General features: G+C 46.0%; 1 protein-coding gene across 5 annotated transcripts in view; it reads left to right on the forward strand.

The window, feature by feature from the left end:
- The window catches only part of LOC137438373 (fibronectin type III domain-containing protein 3B), a 320604-nt gene that overhangs the window by 70781 nt on the left and 231903 nt on the right, over positions 1-17920 (forward strand). The window contains exon 1 of one of the 5 annotated variants that reach the window (XM_078767596.1): positions 14529-14547. The exons of the other annotated variants lie outside the window; for them this stretch is intronic. The gene's annotated coding sequence lies outside the window, so the exon portion shown is untranslated. Of the gene's footprint in view, positions 1-14528; positions 14548-17920 lie in introns of those variants that run through there. 5 annotated transcript variants of the gene reach the window in all.

Consider the following 17920-nt stretch of genomic DNA (forward strand, 5'->3'; position numbering starts at 1 on the left):
GATGAATTATCTCTTAGGAGAGTCTTCACTCAGGAGAACCAGGAAACAATATCTCTCCACTCTCAAGACTGAACTCTCAAACTTGTCTCCCTCCTCCAAATCCTGGTGGCGTCTGATCAAATCTGTTTCTTGTGTTTGTTCCCCCTCCATCCCCTCCCTTACCTCAAATGGCTACACAGCTGACTCCATACGTGAAAAAGCTGAATGCCTCAACTCTGTGCTTGCCTCAAAATCTTGTGTCCCAAACCCATCTCTCTCTTTAACCACCTTACCCAGTTGTACGCAGCTGCTCCTGGGCTCTGTGTCCTGACAAGGTGGATAAGTTTCTGTCAATCCTCGACTCTGATTCTGCAACTGAACCAGACGGCATCAGCCAACGGGTCCTAAAATCCTGCTCTGCCACTCCTTCACACCCTCTCTCTGTTCTCTTCACCCTCTCCTTTGCTCAACGTCACCTGCCATTAGCTTGGAAATCAGCCAAAATTACCGCTTTACATAAGAAATGTGCAAAAACAGATCCTTGCAACTACAGACCAATCAGCCTGCTCCCAATTATCAGCAAAGTCATGGAATCCATCATTGCTTCAGATATCAAATCCTTCCTCTTCTCCAATGGCTTGATCTCTGATTATCAATTTGGATTCAGACCAGGTCATTCTACTCTGGTCATGCTGCTTCTACTGTCTCAATAATGGATGGAGATCCTCAATACCAAACAGGAAATCAGAGCTGTCTCCCTTGACATATCACGTGCCTTCGATCCGGTCTGGCACCCCGCCCTGCTCACCAAACTCTCCTCTTATGGTATCCTTGGAAACCTCCATTCATGGCTTGCGGACTTCCTCACCGGTCGCAGTCAACGTCTGGCCCTGAATGGAATTCTCTCATCTCCCATTCCTGTTCAGGCTGGAGTTCCTCAAGGCAGTGTTCTGGGCCCTGTGCTTTTTCTGGTCTTCATCAATTATCTCTCTGTCTCCCTGAAAAATCCTCTCTATCTCTTTGCTGATGACTCCACATTCCTCAGATCAGCAGGCAGCAGTCTCTTCACTCTCTGCAGGCCTGGATAAATCACAGACTTGTCAAACAAGTGGAACATGTCTTTCCGTCTTGACAAATCTCACACTCTCACTATGTCTCTCCGATAATACCATCTGGACAACCTTCGCATCTACTTTCTCAACAATCCTCTCTAAGAAGTTATGTCACTCAAGCTTTTGGGTCTCACTATCTGCCATGATCTTTCCTGGGAAAACCACATTTCCAAGCTGGCCTGCAAAGCCAGTTGCCGACTGGGCATCCTCCGTCGTGCGAAGTCCTTCCTTGGCGCACCTGAGCTCCTCACCACATTCAAGGCTTTCATCCGCAGCTTAATGGAATACTGTTCTCCCCTCTGGGCTGGTGCTCATGCCTCACACCTGGCTCGGCTTCACGCTGTTGAAACCAGGGCTTTCAGAATCATAGGAATCTCCCGAGGTGAAGCTGACTGAGGGCATTTCACTCACTCACCGCAGGCAGGTTGGTGGTGTTTCTGTCTTCTACCTACTCGTCTCCGGCCTAGCTCCCCCAGGTCTGTCTGTGCTTTGTCCCCCAAATATTCCTTTAGGTCACACAAGATCTACCAGCAGCCCTCTTCTGTTGAAACTGCCAAAGTCACGACTCTCTGCCCACCTTTACTCTTTCATTCCTCTTTTCTCCTGCCTCTGGAACAAACTCCCTCACTCTCTTCAATCCCACTCCTTCCTCCAGGTCTTTAAAACAGCTGTTCACCACCATCTCTTATCTTCCCCCATCCAAAACCTTGATCTTTTCTACCCCCGTTAATTCGCCCCAGATCCACTTTTTTGAAATACCGACTTCTTTCCTGGAAGTCCTAGCAGTGTCTATTTGTTTTATACCTCCTCCCCCTCCTCCCCCTTGGCCGATTGTCCCCAATCAATTCTGGCTCCAACAGGTCTTTATCTATAAATACCCCTTTCCGGTTCCGTTACACGGGTCTCCAATATTTTTACCCCCTGTTGCTCCGAACCACCGTTCTGGCGATGCACAAATCCCAATTCCTCTTCCTGTTGGTGCATTCCGGCATCCTCACAATCCCAACAGCCTTCCAGGGCCTCATTTAATAAACATTCCCCATTTAAATTTAAGTTTTCCCTTATTTCTTTCCCTTGTACACTTATTCATTTGTTCATTCCCTCTATCTTTCCTTACTTCAAATTTGTTTTCCATTCCATTAATTTGTCCTTTCAATTCCCCCTTAAATCCATCCATTTGTCCCTCCAATTCTCCCTTCAATCCAGCAATTTTGGCATTCATTTCTCCCATCTGTTCCCAATTTTTATTAATATCCCCATTTATTTCCCTCATCTCGTCACTCATTCCCCACATTTGTTCACTTTGGGCATTCATATATCCCTTCAATCCATCAATTTTGTCACTCTGGGCATTCATTTTAACATTCAATCCCTTCATTTCTCCCTTCAATTCACCCATAAAATTTCTTATCATGGCCTGGGGACCCATCGGGTCTGTTCCCATTGTTCCCAGTTCCCTCATAGGAGAGGGGGGTGGATTAATTCTCGGGACGGGGGAGGTTCCAATCCTACCCTCATCAAACTCTATCCCCGGCTCACTTCCGTGCTTTTCGGGACTCTTCATCCGCTCGGCCATCTCACTCGCGTCCGCCATCTGCTGTGACAAAGCAAGTCTCCCGTGCGCGTATTTTACCTCAGGGAAAAAAAGGAAATTTAAATTTAGCAATGCGCTGTCTTGTGCTCTTCCTGATACCAATCAACTAAAAAAAAAATTGACACCCCGGTAATATAATTACGATGATTACCTCCCCTCGACGGGAGAAAGACAATCGCTAAAATTTTTGATTACGAAAGCTGAGCACAATTTTGCCCTCAGCGGGTGTCGAACTCGCAACCCTCGGACACCGAGTGTCCGTTGGGTTCGAATCCCAAACTCCTGACACCATTTGTTGTGTTCCCGGGGGTTAACACCCCTGGGGATGAATAGCCGTTCAAGCTTACCTCTGAGGCGTTCAGTCAACCTATGGTGGTGTTAATACGCGCAGGGGTGGAGGGCAGCGAGCGCTTACCTGCACGGTCGGACGTGGCATGGGGTTTCTCCGATCCACTAACAAATAAACGGGACAGGACAAGGAATGAAAGTTCAACAGATAAGGGATTTAATTTTTAAAAAATCTCAGGAAACAAAGAATGCACAGTAAACTAAAATTCCTAATTGGAGTGCCCCCATATGGACTTGTATACAACACAAGGGGAAAACGAAAGTGAAAAAGAAATGTGTGTGTATTGTGTAATGAATGTTAGTGGGTACTCAGCTCTGGTCTCCTTGACCGTCCGGGTTCACGTCCCTGCGCAGGAAAACACGCCTTGGCGCGAATACGCGTTCACCGCCACGCCGACGCAAGCGAACAGGCCCAAGCTCTGTCCTCGTCCCACGCTCCACAACACACCAAGGTCTCTCAGGCGCACACAGCCGTCACGAAGTCAGCACCAACGAACCAGGGAAAGGATGCGTCCGCTCCTCCACGCAGCCAGGACCAAGAGAAAGATGCGTCTGCTCGCAATGAATGTCCCAATGCAAGAGAGCACAAACTGTGTCCGCTTGTGACGACATCCACGAAGCAAGAGAGGGAAAATGTCGGGACAAGTCCTTTTTACCCTGGGTCTTTTACATCATCCGATGACGTCCGCGTGTGCTCCAATCAGAGACCATCTCATCGCCCCATGGTACCGACCAATCATCACTCCTCGGGGCGGGGCCTCACGCCCCTCCCTGCTTGGTGTTGCGATACCCCGGCTGGCAGCACCAGCGGTGGTCTTCCATGTCCGAATCCGGTCACTTTATTTTGTGTTATTAAGTATACGCCGACCACTTGGCTGCTCGTATGTGTAGTGTCAAAAGGAACAAAGGAAAAAATCACAGAGGTCATTTACATACAGGGTATATACCCTTAATCCCTAAGCTACATATCACAAGAGCCACCCTCCGTATGGCCACACGTCACACTTAATCCGAACACACGGAGCTGACTAAAGTTACAGGTTTCTTCTTCTTTACGCCAGATGACTAACTATCCAATTCGACCTGGCCCTAATGTATTTCATTGCCTACCCCCCATAAACGTAACAATATATATATAGTCCGACCCTGCTATTTCCAGGGGATACGTTCTTGGAGAATCCGCGAATAGTGAAACCCGCGAATAGCAGGGCATTATTTCAATGGAAAAAGGGTGGATAGGTTCCGAGTCGTGAAAATCCACGAATAGAGAGGACCAATCCGCGAATGGTGTGACGCAAATCCAGAGAATGTCGATGATAATCCTTGAAGGTCGATGAAAGTCCCACGAAGGTCGATGAAAATCTCGTGAATGTATGCCGCGGCATTGTTTCAGTGGGGAAAAGGGGATACGTTATAGGTTCCCGGCGGTTCATGATTTTCGACTGCAAACGCACATGATTATAGTTTCACAGAAAATGTTTACAAAAAAAAAAAACGACAACACCAGGTACCATTTCCAATTTATTGACAGAATGCGCTGACAGTTTATTAAAAGTGCTTAACCACACCGTACCGTGAAAGTAATAAAAACACAACACCATCATGCACCGTTGAATTTTTTTTTTTTTACAAACTCACGCAACTTTCAATGATGATGATGGTGGTGATGATGATGATGGTGACGAATTAAAATCCCATGAATTCCTCGAACTCTGAGGATGACCCAAATGATAGTCCTACAACATCGTGCACTAAGGGAGAGGCAGGAGAGGCAGCAGTTGAGGGTGTTGGTGAGGATGCTGGTGAGGACACTGAGAGGGCAGCAGGAGAGGAGGGTGCTGGTGTTGTTGAGATGGAGGGAGCAGTATGAAAGAAATGGGTAATTGAGAGCTGCCTGGCAGATTGCTGCAGGTTTTGATGCAGCTCTTTGTAGGGGAGAAGCAAATCATCCACGCACCTCTTGAACTTGAGGTACGTCTCTATGACTGGGTCAGAAACTTCCAACTTGTCGCCAAGTGCCCGCATGCCATGCAGCAACTCACCCAGGAACTGGACTGTGAGGTTAGACCTCGACACCTCTTCGTCATCACTGCCTGCCTCCTCTTCCTCGGAAACCATTATAATGGCCTCCAACTCCTCCCCGGTGAGGTTGTCGCCATGTGAGGCAATGAGATCCTCCAACTCCTCAGGCTGCATGTCAGCAAATCCTTCCCCTCCCAACTGCCATGCCCACCCGACAATCACATGCCACTCCTCAGTGTTATCGGGAAAGCCAGTAAAGTTTTTGACTGCATGTGGCCACAGGTTGTGCCAGCACGCATTGATGGTGGAGGCTCTCATGTCATCCAGCGACTCCTTGATGGCGCCGATGCAGTGGGCAATGTTGAAACCCTTCCAACATTGCCCGACGGTGAGCCCTGGGTTGGACTCCATTGCATCCAAAATGCAGTGAAAGGTGCGACGGGTGTAATACGTTTTAAACATTGAAATCACACCTTGGTTCGAGTGACTGGATGAGGGAGGTGGTGTTGAGCAGCTGGAAGATCACCTCAACATTCGGGTGAGCCACGTCCAGGTTCGCAGGGTGGCTAGGAGCGTTGTCCAGGAGCAGGAGAACCTTGAACGCAAGGTTTTTGACCATCATGTGCCTCTCCACCTGAGCGCCGAAACAATTATGGAACCAGTCCAGGAGGTTGCTGCCGTCACCCAGGCTTTCCTGTTGGCCCTCCAAAACATGGGCAGAGTTTGCTTGTTCTTGCCATTGATAGCACGTGGGTTCAGGGAACGGTACAACATCATGTGTTTCAGCATGAGATCCCCTTTTGCGTTTGCACAGAGGAAAACAGATTCTCGGTCCTTGGCAGCCTTCAATCCCGATGCTGTCTCCTCTAGCTTTGAGATAAAAGTTCTCAATGAATGAAGTCGCACTGCTTGTACCATCATCGCTTGGTGCATCACTCTTGCTGGCACCACCCGCACCAGACAGATGATCGTAAATTTGTTTGGCCTTTTCACGAATGAGAGGTCCACTCAAAGGCATACTTTTCTGCACGTTGTCCTCAATCCATATGCTGAGAGCCTTCTCAATCCTTTCTATGTGGACATCCCAGACATGGGTGACCACCTTTGTACTTGACAGAGCGCTCGCTGAAATACTGTCACAAATCGCCTTCTCGTTCTTCCGTATGTAGCGAACGGTGGATTCGTTGACGCCATAATGCCTGTCCACAGAGGCTGCACTCTCTCCTTTCGAAAGCCGGTCGAGCAGCTCCACTTTTTGGCTAGGGCTCATGACTTTATTCTGCCTCTTGGTAGTCGACGCATCTTCGGCACTGGTCTTGTGCTTGGGAGCCATAATTGAACGATGAACAGAGCAAGTCAAAAACACAGGTCAAAGCAAGGGGACGAGAACAATGATCGAGATCGAGGACAGTCTGTACGATATAACTAACCTTGAAGCTAACTCCAAGGGCCTTTCACTCACTCACCGCAGGCAGGTGGGTGGTCTTTCCGTCTTCTACCGACTCCTCTCTGGCCTTGCCCCCCCAGCCCTCTCTGGGCTCTGTCCCCCAAATATTCCTACAGGTCGCACAAGATCTGCCTGCAACCCTCTTATGGTTAAACTGCCAAAATCAAGACTCTCTGCTCACCTTCACTCCTTCATTCCTCTTTTCTCCCGCCTCTGGAACAAACTCCCTCACTCTCTTCAATCCCACTCTACCCTCCAGGTCTTTAAAACAGCTGTTCACCACCATCTCTTATCTTCCCCCATCCAAAACCTTGATCTTTTCTACCCCTGCAAATTTCACCCCAAATCCACTTTTTTGAAATACCAACTTCTGTCCTGGAAGTCCTTGGTGTCCTTGTGTTTTATACTTCTCCCCCCCCCCCCCCCTTCCCACGCCTCCTCCCCCCAAGCCCTCTCCCTCCCACACATCTCCCTGCTCTCAAATGTTATGTTTGTGTGCTTCCCCTTCTCTCCCCATCTTGTCTTCCGCTCTCTCTTTTTATATATTTTGTTTGTCTGGTTGATTTGTTTGTGAAATAAATGTTAGCTCTTTCACGAGCCTCGATTCAGTATACAAAAAAAAAGAAAAAAAAAAAGTAGAATTGCGAGCATTGTGGGTATTGAGCCTATCTGCTAATTTCAATAATAGATTTAATGAAGCATTTGCATTCTATAATTCGCGGGGTTGACATGTTTTTGTCGCTGATGGAACATCCACTGAAGCGTTTTCATTGTGTAACATCTCTGATGATGTTTTACCGTAAATTGCAAACTGTAATCAATTTAATGAAGCGTTTGCATTGTATAATTCGCGGAGTTGACTTGTTTACATATCTGGTGGGATATACCGCGAAGCTCTCGATTATAGTCCAGTTAAAATTCACTGGCCACAAAAGCCATGAAAACGCATATCACACAGCAGGTCATGCTTTCGGCTCGTAGAAGATGGTTTTTTTGCATGTGTCCAGCTGCTTTACGCATGGTTGGTGAAAGATGGGTTTTATAAATGTGTCAAGATAGCAGCTCGTGAAATATTTTTTGCGCCCTTGAACATGGCCACGAAAAGAAAAACCCCGTGAATTTGCAGGACATTTTTCCACGAGTAGAGAAACATGTCGCATTTTATCAACCGCGAATATGCGGATTCCGCGAATAGCGGAACTGCGAATAGCGGGGTCCAACTGTATTTATATATACTAGAATATAAGACCGGTCCTCGAAGCGACGGAAATACCAATCTTTGCTGCGATGGCTAATCGATGGGGGAAGAAAAAAAAAGGATTCCTGGGAGATCCTGCTCTCCGTGTAGGCATAACCAATGTCACGTGTTGGCATTTGCAGTTTTAACACGCGTGTCCATGTACCCATAAAGAATTAAAAAAAAATTTTTTTTGAATCACAAACACTCGGGGAGTTTCCCGAATCCACCACAGTTGGATTTATTGAAATCCGTTAATCCGTTCTCAAGTTATAACACGACAAACAGACAAACACACAGCCACGGCTCACACAGCCACGGCTCTCTTATATAGTAGAGAAGATTATATATAAATGGTCATCGTCATCATATATTATTTTCATATAATATGGAGCGAATAAAAGCAATAAAACCACCTTTAGAGGCCATTTTTCCCCGCAAAGCGGAAGCGAATAAAGGCAATAAAAACCACCTTTAGAGGCCATTTTCCCCCGCAAGCGGGGGTTGGCCTTTTTCGGGAACCGTGGTAGTTGTTGTTTTTCGGTCCCCTTTTTGAAGCAATGTTTTACGGCCGGATGCCCTTCCTGACGCCAACCCTTTTTGCCACCTTTAACGACAAACAGGGAATTACCAGTGAACTGGTACTCAATAGAAAATATAAGCGAATAAAGGCAATGAAGAGTAGAAAAGCGGAAGGGCCGACGGGAGTTGTGGGAGATATGTTGAAGGCAGCAGGAAGTTGGGGTGTGAAGAGAATGACAACAACAACGACAGGCAGTTTAAGGCCATTTTCCCTGCTAGAGCGGGGGTTAGCCTTGTGGGCTCCATTGAGGAAGTTAGGAGTGGAGGAATGGTTGGTCAGAGTAGTGATGGCAATGTACAAAAGAGCGCGCACAGCTGTAAGGACGAAGGACGGGAACAGTGGTGAGTTTGAGGTGAAGGTGGGAGTGCATCAGGGGTCGGTACTAAGTCCACTACTATTTGTAGCTGTGATGGAGGTGCTGGCACGGAACGTAAAGGAGGGCTTACCGTGGGAGCTGTTGTATGCAGATGATCTGGTGTTGATTGCAGAAAGTATGGATGGACTGAAGGAGAAGATGAACAAGTGGAAGGAATGTATGGAGACAAAAGGTCTGAAGGTGAATATCGTAAAAACGAAGGTGATGGCAAGTGTTAAAGCATGTGGTGAGGTGGAAAGAACTGGGAAGTGGCCGTCTGCTGTGTGCAGGAAGGGTGTCGGAGTGAACTCCATTCAATGTACACAATGTGCGCTGATTGGGTTCATCAAAGATATAGTGGTCTTAGAGGGTCATTAAACAGTGTGGCAGCTACATTCAAGTGTAAGGTGTGCACAGAGGGAGCTGCAGATGGAGGAAATGTTGAGTTGGATCTTGGAGACAGCATGAAGCTGGAAGGTGTGAAAACATTTTGCTGCCGAGGAGACATGCTGAATGGAGAGGGTGGATCAGACTCGGCAACGGTTGCTAGAGTGAGATGTGCATGGCAGAAGTTTCAGGAACTGAGTGGCGTGCTGATGAGGAGGGGAGTGTCGCTGAAGCTGAAGGGAAAGGTGTATGCTGCATGTGTGAGAAGTGTTATGATTTATGGGAGTGAGACATGGGTCATGAACGTAGAGCAGCAACGAAGGCTGGAAAGGGTGGAAATGCGAATGGTTCGGTGGATGTGTGGAGTATCGTTGAGAGAGAGGAAGACAATTGATGAATTGCGAAAGATGATGGGAATAGAGCCTGTGATTGATGCTGTGAAGAGAAACAGTTTGCGATGGTTTGTTCATGTGTTGAGGAAGGATGAAAGTGACTGGTTGAGAAGAGTGATGGAAATGAATGTAGAAGGAAGTAGAGGACGGGGAAGACCGAGAAAGACTTGGCTAAAGAAGGTGGAAGAAGAAATGCGGGCAAGGGGGTTAATAAGGAGAGATGCAGAAAATAGGGCAAGATGGAGAAGATTGTCATGGGGACCGCAAGGCTAACCCCCGCTCTAGCAGGGAAAATGGCCTTAAAATGCATGTTGTTGTTGTTGTTGTTGTTGTTGTTGTTGTTGTTGTTGTATGGTTATCACATCTAAACTTATCATTGCAACTATTGTAACGAAGCAGTAATACCTTAAGTAAACTTCCTTCCAGTCACAACTTTTCGCTACCCTTTCCCCCATTTTGCTGATTTATTCCCTCATTGTTACCCTTTGCTGATACGAGTTTCACTTGTTATAGAGTATAGACTATGTGATCCCAGCTTGAGTTTCAAGTCACCAGACTGTCTGACGTACGATTATGTATGAAATGTGCTCATTCATATAATTAGAAACGTTTTGATCCCACATGGTAGTGTGTAAGTGGTGAAGTAGTTCGAGTGCTGATCGCTAATCCAAGAGCTCATGGGTTTGACTTGTGTTTCAACAGAATTTTGAATTGTAGCAAAATAAATGGCGGCTCGTTAAAAAAACACTTGATAGTTTACTTTCGTCACAGAGGTGAGGATGATTACTTCATGTATTTTAATCTTTTTATTTTCTTTACTTATGTGGCTGAAACGATGGATAGATTAATGGATGGATGATTGTGGGTACGTGAAAGGTGATGGATGATTGTGTGTGTACATTATGGATGGATGGATGATTGTAGATATGTGAAGTGTGGATGGATGATTGTGTGTACATGATGGATGTATGGATGATTGTGGGTACATGATTGATGGATGGATGATTGTGCGTGTACATGATGGATGGATGGACGACTTATGGGTACGTGAAGGATGGATGGATGATTGTGTGTCGGTGAAGGATATATGGATGATTGTTGGTATGTGAAGGATGGATGGATGGATGATTGTGGGTATGTGAAGGATGGATGGACGATTGCGTGTGTGTACATTATGGATGGATGGATGATTGTAGATATGTGAAGTGTGGATGGATGATAGTGTGTACATTATGGATGATTGTGGGTACATGATTGATGGATGGATGATTGTGTGTACATGATGGATGATTGTGGGTACATGATTGATGGATGGATGATTGTGTGTACATGATGGATGATTGCGTGTGTGTACATTATGGATGGATGGATGATTGTAGATATGTGAAGTGTGGATGGATGATAGTGTGTACATGATGGATGATTGTGGGTACATGATTGATGGATGGATGATTGTGTGTACATGATGGATGATTGTGCGTGTACATGATTGATGGATGGATGATTGTGTGTACATGATGGATGATTGTGCGTGTACATGATGGATGGATGGATGACTTATGGGTACGTGAAGGATGGATGGATGATTGTGTGTAGGTGAAGGATATATGGATGATTGTTGGTATGTGAAGGATGGATGGATGGATGATTGTGGGTATGTGAAGGATGGATGGATGGATGATTGTTGGTATGTGAAGAATGGATTGATGATTGCTTGTACATGATGGATGGATGGATGATTGTGTGTAGGTGAGGGATGGATGGATGGATGATCTCCGATCGAGATCGACCCGATGGTGATGATGATTATGATGATGGGTTTGTGAATAATGGATGGATGATTTTGTGTGCATGATGGATGGATGGATGATTGCGTCTGTAGATGTATGGATGGATGATTGTGTGTACATAATGGATGGATGGGTGATTGTAGGTATGTGAAGGATGGATGGATGCTTGTGGGTATGTGAAGGATGGATGGATGATTGCATGTGTACATGTATGGATGGTGATTGTGAGTGCATGAAGTATGGATGGATGGATGAGTGTGTGTACGTGAAGGATGGATTGATGGATGATTTTGTGTATATAAAGGATGGATGGATGATTGTGTGTGCACATGAAGGATGGATGGATGGTTGATTGCACGTGAAGGATGGATGGATAGATCATTGTATTTGTAGATGGATGAATGGATGATTGCACGTGTGTACGTGAAGGCTGGGTGGATGGATCATTGTATGTGCAGATGAAGGATGGATGAATGGATCAATGATTACACGTATTTACATAAAGGATGGATGGATGATTACACACGTGTGCGTGAAGAATGGATGGATGGATGACTACTCTTGTGTACATGAAGGATAGATGGATGGATGGATGGATGGATCAATAATTGCATGTGTGTACGTGAAGGATGAACGAATGGATGATTACACGTGTGTTCATGAAGGACGGGTGGATGGATGATTGCACGTGTGTGCGTGAAGGATGGATGGATGATTGTATGTGCACATAAAGGATGGATGGATGGATCAATGCAATGATTGTACGTGAAGGATGAATGCATGGCTGATTACATGTGTGTTCATGAAGGTCGGGTGGATAGATGATTGCACGTGTGTGCATGAAGGATGGATGGATAGATTGCACGTGTGTGCATAAAGGATGGATGGATGTATGGATGGAGGGATGGATGAATGTGTGTGTGCATGAAGGATGGATGGATGGAGGGATGGATGAATGTGTGTGTACGTGAAGGATGAATGCATGGCTGATTACATTTGTGTTCATGAAGGTCGGGTGGATGGATAATTGCACGTGTGTGCATGAAGGATGGATGGATAGATTGCACGTGTGTGCAGGAAGGATGTATGGATAGATTGCATGTGTGTGCATAAAGGATGGATGGATGGATTGAGGGATGGATGAATGTGTGTGTGCATGAAGGATGGATGGATGGACGGATGGAGGCATGGATGAATGTGTGTGTACATGAAGGATGAATGCATGGCTGATTACATGTGTGTTCATGAAGGTCGGGTGGATGGATGATTGCATGTGTGTGCATGAAGGATGGATGGATAGATTGCACGCATGTGCATGAAGGATGGATGGATGGATGGAGGGATGGATGAATGTGTGTGCGCATGAAGGATGGATGGATGGATGGACGGATGGATGAATGTGTGTGTACAATGTACATGAAGGATGGATGGACGGATGGATGAATGTGTGTGTACATGAAGGATGGATGGACGGATGGATGAATGTGTGTGTACATGAAGGATGGATGGATGGACGGATGTATGAATGTGTGTGTACATGAAGGATGGATGGACGGATGGACGGATGGATGAATGTGTGTGTACATGAAGGATGGATGGACGGATGTATGAATGTGTGTGTACATGAAGGATGGATGGACGGATGGATGAATGTGTGTGTACATGAAGGATGGATGGACGGGTGGATGAATGTGTGTGTACATGAAGGATGGATGGATGGACGGATGTATGAATGTGTGTGTACAGGAAGGATGGATGGACGGATGGATGAATGTGTGTGTACATGAAGGATGGATGGACGGATGTATGAATGTGTGTGTACATGAAGGATGGATGGACGGATGGATGAATGTGTGTGTACATGAAGGACGGATGGACGGATGGATGAATGTGTGTGTACATGAAGGATGGATGGACGGGTGGATGAATGTGTGTGTACATGAAGGATGGATGGACGGATGTATGAATGTGTGTGTACATGAAGGATGGATGGACGGATGGATGAATGTGTGTGTACATGAAGGATGGATGGACGGATGTATGAATGTGTGTGTGCATGAAGGATGGATGGACGGATGTATGAATGTGTGTGTACATGAAGGATGGATGGACGGATGGATGAATGTGTGTGTACATGAAGGATGGATGGATGGACGGATGGATGAATGTGTGTGTACATGAAGGATGGATGGACGGATGGATGAATGTGTGTGTACATGAAGGATGGATGGACGGATGTATGAATGTGTGTGTACATGAAGGATGGATGGACGGATGGATGAATGTGTGTGTACATGAAGGATGGATGGACGGATGGATGAATGTGTGTGTACATGAAGGATGGATGGACGGATGGATGAATGTGTGTGTACATGAAGGATGGATGGACGGATGGATGAATGTGTGTACATGAAGGATGGATGGACGGATGGATGAATGTGTGTGTACATGAAGGATGGATGGACGGATGGATGAATGTGTGTGTACATGAAGGATGGATGGACGGATGGATGAATGTGTGTGTACATGAAGGAAGACGGTTTTGTAGTTTGGCGATAACTGTTCTGCAATTCTCAACCATTAAAATTTTAATTTTAATTTGAGGATAGAAAAAATGGATTTTGTATTAGTGTAAAATTGTGTGACATGGTTTTGATGAGCCAAGCAGCGTCCTTCCTCTCTCCGGGTTTCCTTGGCCTCCTCCGAGCCCCAAAAGAAAAGGGGGTCGTTAGTGGGGGAGGGGGTGCAGAGTAGAATGGTGAGGGTCAAAATGACATTTTTGGGGGCCATTCTCATTCCTCAACAGGTGGATGAAGTATCTAGATTGAGCCACGATCCTGATCTCTTTGAATCACACTTAACCTCATGCTAGAAAGACCTAAATAACATGGCGCATCTGTTTTTGGGGGTATGAGGGTCAATTGCTGGAATTTAGCTGAAGCTGACAATATTCTTACTGATAATTGCATTTGCTTTCAACACAAGCTTGCAAACAGATGATAAGAATGACTTGCTGAAGTCATGGAGAAGATGAACTCCAAATAAACAGGCATGCAACGGAGCTAAATGCTTCAAACAAGTGGAATAACAGTTCTTCCCTCTAATGAATTATAAATTTGTTGAAACTCTCATAGCCTTGTATGATGGCGGTTTTCCTCACCAATGGGCAAGTTGCTAGATCAGTATGCAGGAGGAGTTACAAAGAGGCTCATACAGCACAGTAATGCAACTGTGTTGCCACTTGTACAGGTCGTGATGTCCTCTGCTAACGGGACACGGTTGGCGGACGAGTTGGCCTTGAGTAAGTCCTGCACTGGCGCCACGTGGCAAGGATAAGGCAACAATGTTATTAGCTACAGTCGGGCTGGGCACATGAGTAGAACTGGTGATAACATGGACGAATAGTTTATTGTCTATATGTGTCTTTGCTCATCATTTGCTGGCAGGCACTCGGCCACAGTGGTCCAGCCCTCCCTACCATACCCCCCATATCCCTCTACCCCCAAACACACACACACACACACACACACACACACACACACACACACACACACACACACACACACACACACACACACACACACACACACACACACACACACACACACACACACACACATCTGAAATATAGTATAATTTTAAGGATTTCTGTAAATTATGTTAATTTCAAAACATCCCATATTCAACTTTATTTCAATTGTAAACCTCAAAACATAGTTCCCTTAGGTCCTACTTAGAATAAGAACCTCAACATGTAAGCATTTGACTGGTTTCACAGGGACCAGCAGCTGGTCACCGTTCTTCCTCAAGGTTTCAATCCTTTCACTCCAGACACACACACACGCACACACACACGCACACACACACACACACACACACACACACACACACACACACACATAGTGTGTGTGTGCATGTGTGTGTGTGTGTGAGAGGAGGTGTGTGTTTGTGTATGTGTATGTATATATATATATATACAGACTTGGCATTTAATATGGAATTTCTTTTTTATCTTGACTTGGGTTTACTTTCTGAACTCGGTATATCAATCTGGTGAGTTTCTTTTACCCTTCGGTGATGTCTTTGTTGAAAGAACCATGTCATTGATTGTCTTTCGCAGCAAGAAGTCAATAACAGGATTATATCACAGGTGGCGTGACAAAATGTAAGGACAGGTACATTTGACGATTGGCTTCACAATCGGATATATAAGGGTTGTTGCATTCTGTATTAGTGGAAAACAACTGCTGCACGTCTACAAAAGTTATTGCCGCTTCCTCTGGAGATGGTTCGTCAACTTGACAATGCTGTTTGTCATGGAGTGGTGGCTTTACGAAATTCTGGCATGAAACAGCGTGCTATTGCTCGGCAGTATGGCATCCTCAAGGTCAGGTGTCAAAGATCCTGAAACGAAATGCTCAGAGGGGTGTCCCGACTCCAATACCGAGGCCAGGACGTCCACGCAGAACCACAAGGAGAGATGATTGCCAGCTGCACCGGTTAGTCTGCAATGGCCGTACCAAGTCAGCTAATCGGCTTAGGGCTGAGTGGCAGCAACTGACAAATGTGCCTGTATCCAGAAGGCTAGTCAACCAACGACTGGTTCAAGCAGGCTATCGTGCCAGGCGTCCCCTGAGAAAGCCACGCCTGACCAGACAACACAGCCAGCGCCAATTGCAGTGGGCCAGAGAGCACCGTCAATGGCAGCCAGGACACTGGAATCATGTGACCTTCAGTGACGAGTCTAGATTTCTGGTCTATCGTCAAGATGGCCACAACCGAGTGCGCAGACAGGTGCATGAAGCCCACAACGAAGATTGTATGGTGCCAAGAGTCCAAGCTGGAGGTGGTGGGGTGACCGTTTGGGCTGCTTTTCATGCAGGGGGCAAAACTGACCTGGTTGTTCTGAATGGAAACCTGAACCAGTTCAAGTACAGGGTCATTCCGAAAGAAACATTGCTTCCATTTGCTTGTGCAGCCTTTCGAGGAAACTTTGTCTTCGAAGATGACAATGCACAGCCTCATCGTGCTCGCATGATCCAACACTTTCTTGCTGACCGTGGTGTAGAGCATATGGAGTGGCCTGCCATGTCCCTGGATATGAATCCGATAGAGAACTTGTGGGCAGAATTAACGCATCAAATCAACAACTTAGACCAGCAGCCTGCCTCTGTGCGTGAATTGCAGCAGTCTATTGTCACTGCATGGCAAGCGATTCCTGTCCAAACCTTGGCAAATCTTGTGAACAGCATGCCTCAACGTGAACGTGCTCTCCTGAATGCTCGTGGGGGTTACACGAAGTACTGAACTGTAATTTTACTGTCCGTAATCCCAGTCGTAATTTAGGTTTTTGTTGAAATTTTTTTTGGCTAATGTGCAAAATAAAGACATACTTCTGGAAAACTTACAGAAGTTTAACACAGTACTGTCCGTGAATTGAGTTCGATATCAGTTTACATCACTTTCAAGGATTAATTTATTTGCTTCGAAATGTCAAATGTGGTTTTTTGTTTCTTTTAAAGGTCACATTAACAAAATCTATATATATAAAACACAGTGTGTGTGTGTGTGTGTGTGTGTGTGTGTGTGTGTGTGTGTGTGTGTGTGTGTGTGTGTGTGTGTGTGTGTGTGTGTGTGTGTGTGTGTGTGTGTGTGTGTGTGTGTGTGTGTGTGTGTAATGTTACCGATAGACTCCTAAACGGAGAGGCTCACGTACTTCATATTTGGCACAGACATGGCCATTGAGCCTGGGACGAACATGGCTGATAAAAATTTATTTCATTATATGTTTTTACCATATTTTTTATCTCAGCGCGAAATATTATGACCGGAATCTGACCGGAAGCAGAGCAGCGCGCTGATTCGCTCAGAGCGATCACGTGATGTTCGTTGCCGCCATTAACTCATTTACGCGTTCGCACGTATTTCAGAGCGATTGCGTTTTTGCCGGGTACTACTGCATGATTAGCATTTAGCATGATTTCGTATGTTTCACATAGATTTGTTTTCAGCGAGCAGAAGTACCCGGCATTGTACGAATAATATATAGATAGTGCCGTGTAGGGCGGAGTGATGCCGCTGTGGGAGGGACCGAGCAAGGTCGCTGTGGGCGGGACCGAGCGAGGTCGCTGTGGGCGGGCCCGGGCGAGATCGCTGTGGGCGGGGCCGAGCGAGGCAGCTATGGGCGGGGCCGAGAGCGGTTGCTGTGGACGGGGCCGAGCGAGGTCTGCGTTAGTGCGTTGCCGTTGTCGTTGCCTGGTATAAAAAGATGGTGCTTGATGCTCTCTGCGTCAAGATACGGACTTGATGTCCGTATCTTTACAACAGACATTCCAATGATGATGATGATAAATGTAATACCACTCAAGGAAGGCCCACAACTCAAGAGAGTGGAAAAAAACAATAAAATGAACAAAAATACGGGGAAGGAGAAGCAACCACTCAGAAGAATGACAGAAAATCATTTCCCTTAAATGTACCGTGTTCACCAACTAGCACGACCAGATACAGGACACCAAAATAATTTCCCTTACACATATCGTGTCCACGAACCAGCAAGACCATACCACTTACCTCTGGATCAAACTGTATTGCAAATATTCAAACGGTTTTTACATGCTGCCGTCTCCTAGCAACCAATGAAATTTTTCAAAAATATTGTAGCTTCACTTTTC

Source organism: Myxine glutinosa, chromosome 13 (assembly GCF_964187855.1).
Source record: "Myxine glutinosa chromosome 13, kmMyxGlut1.1, whole genome shotgun sequence".
In the NCBI taxonomy this organism is placed as follows: domain Eukaryota; kingdom Metazoa; phylum Chordata; class Myxini; order Myxiniformes; family Myxinidae; genus Myxine; species Myxine glutinosa.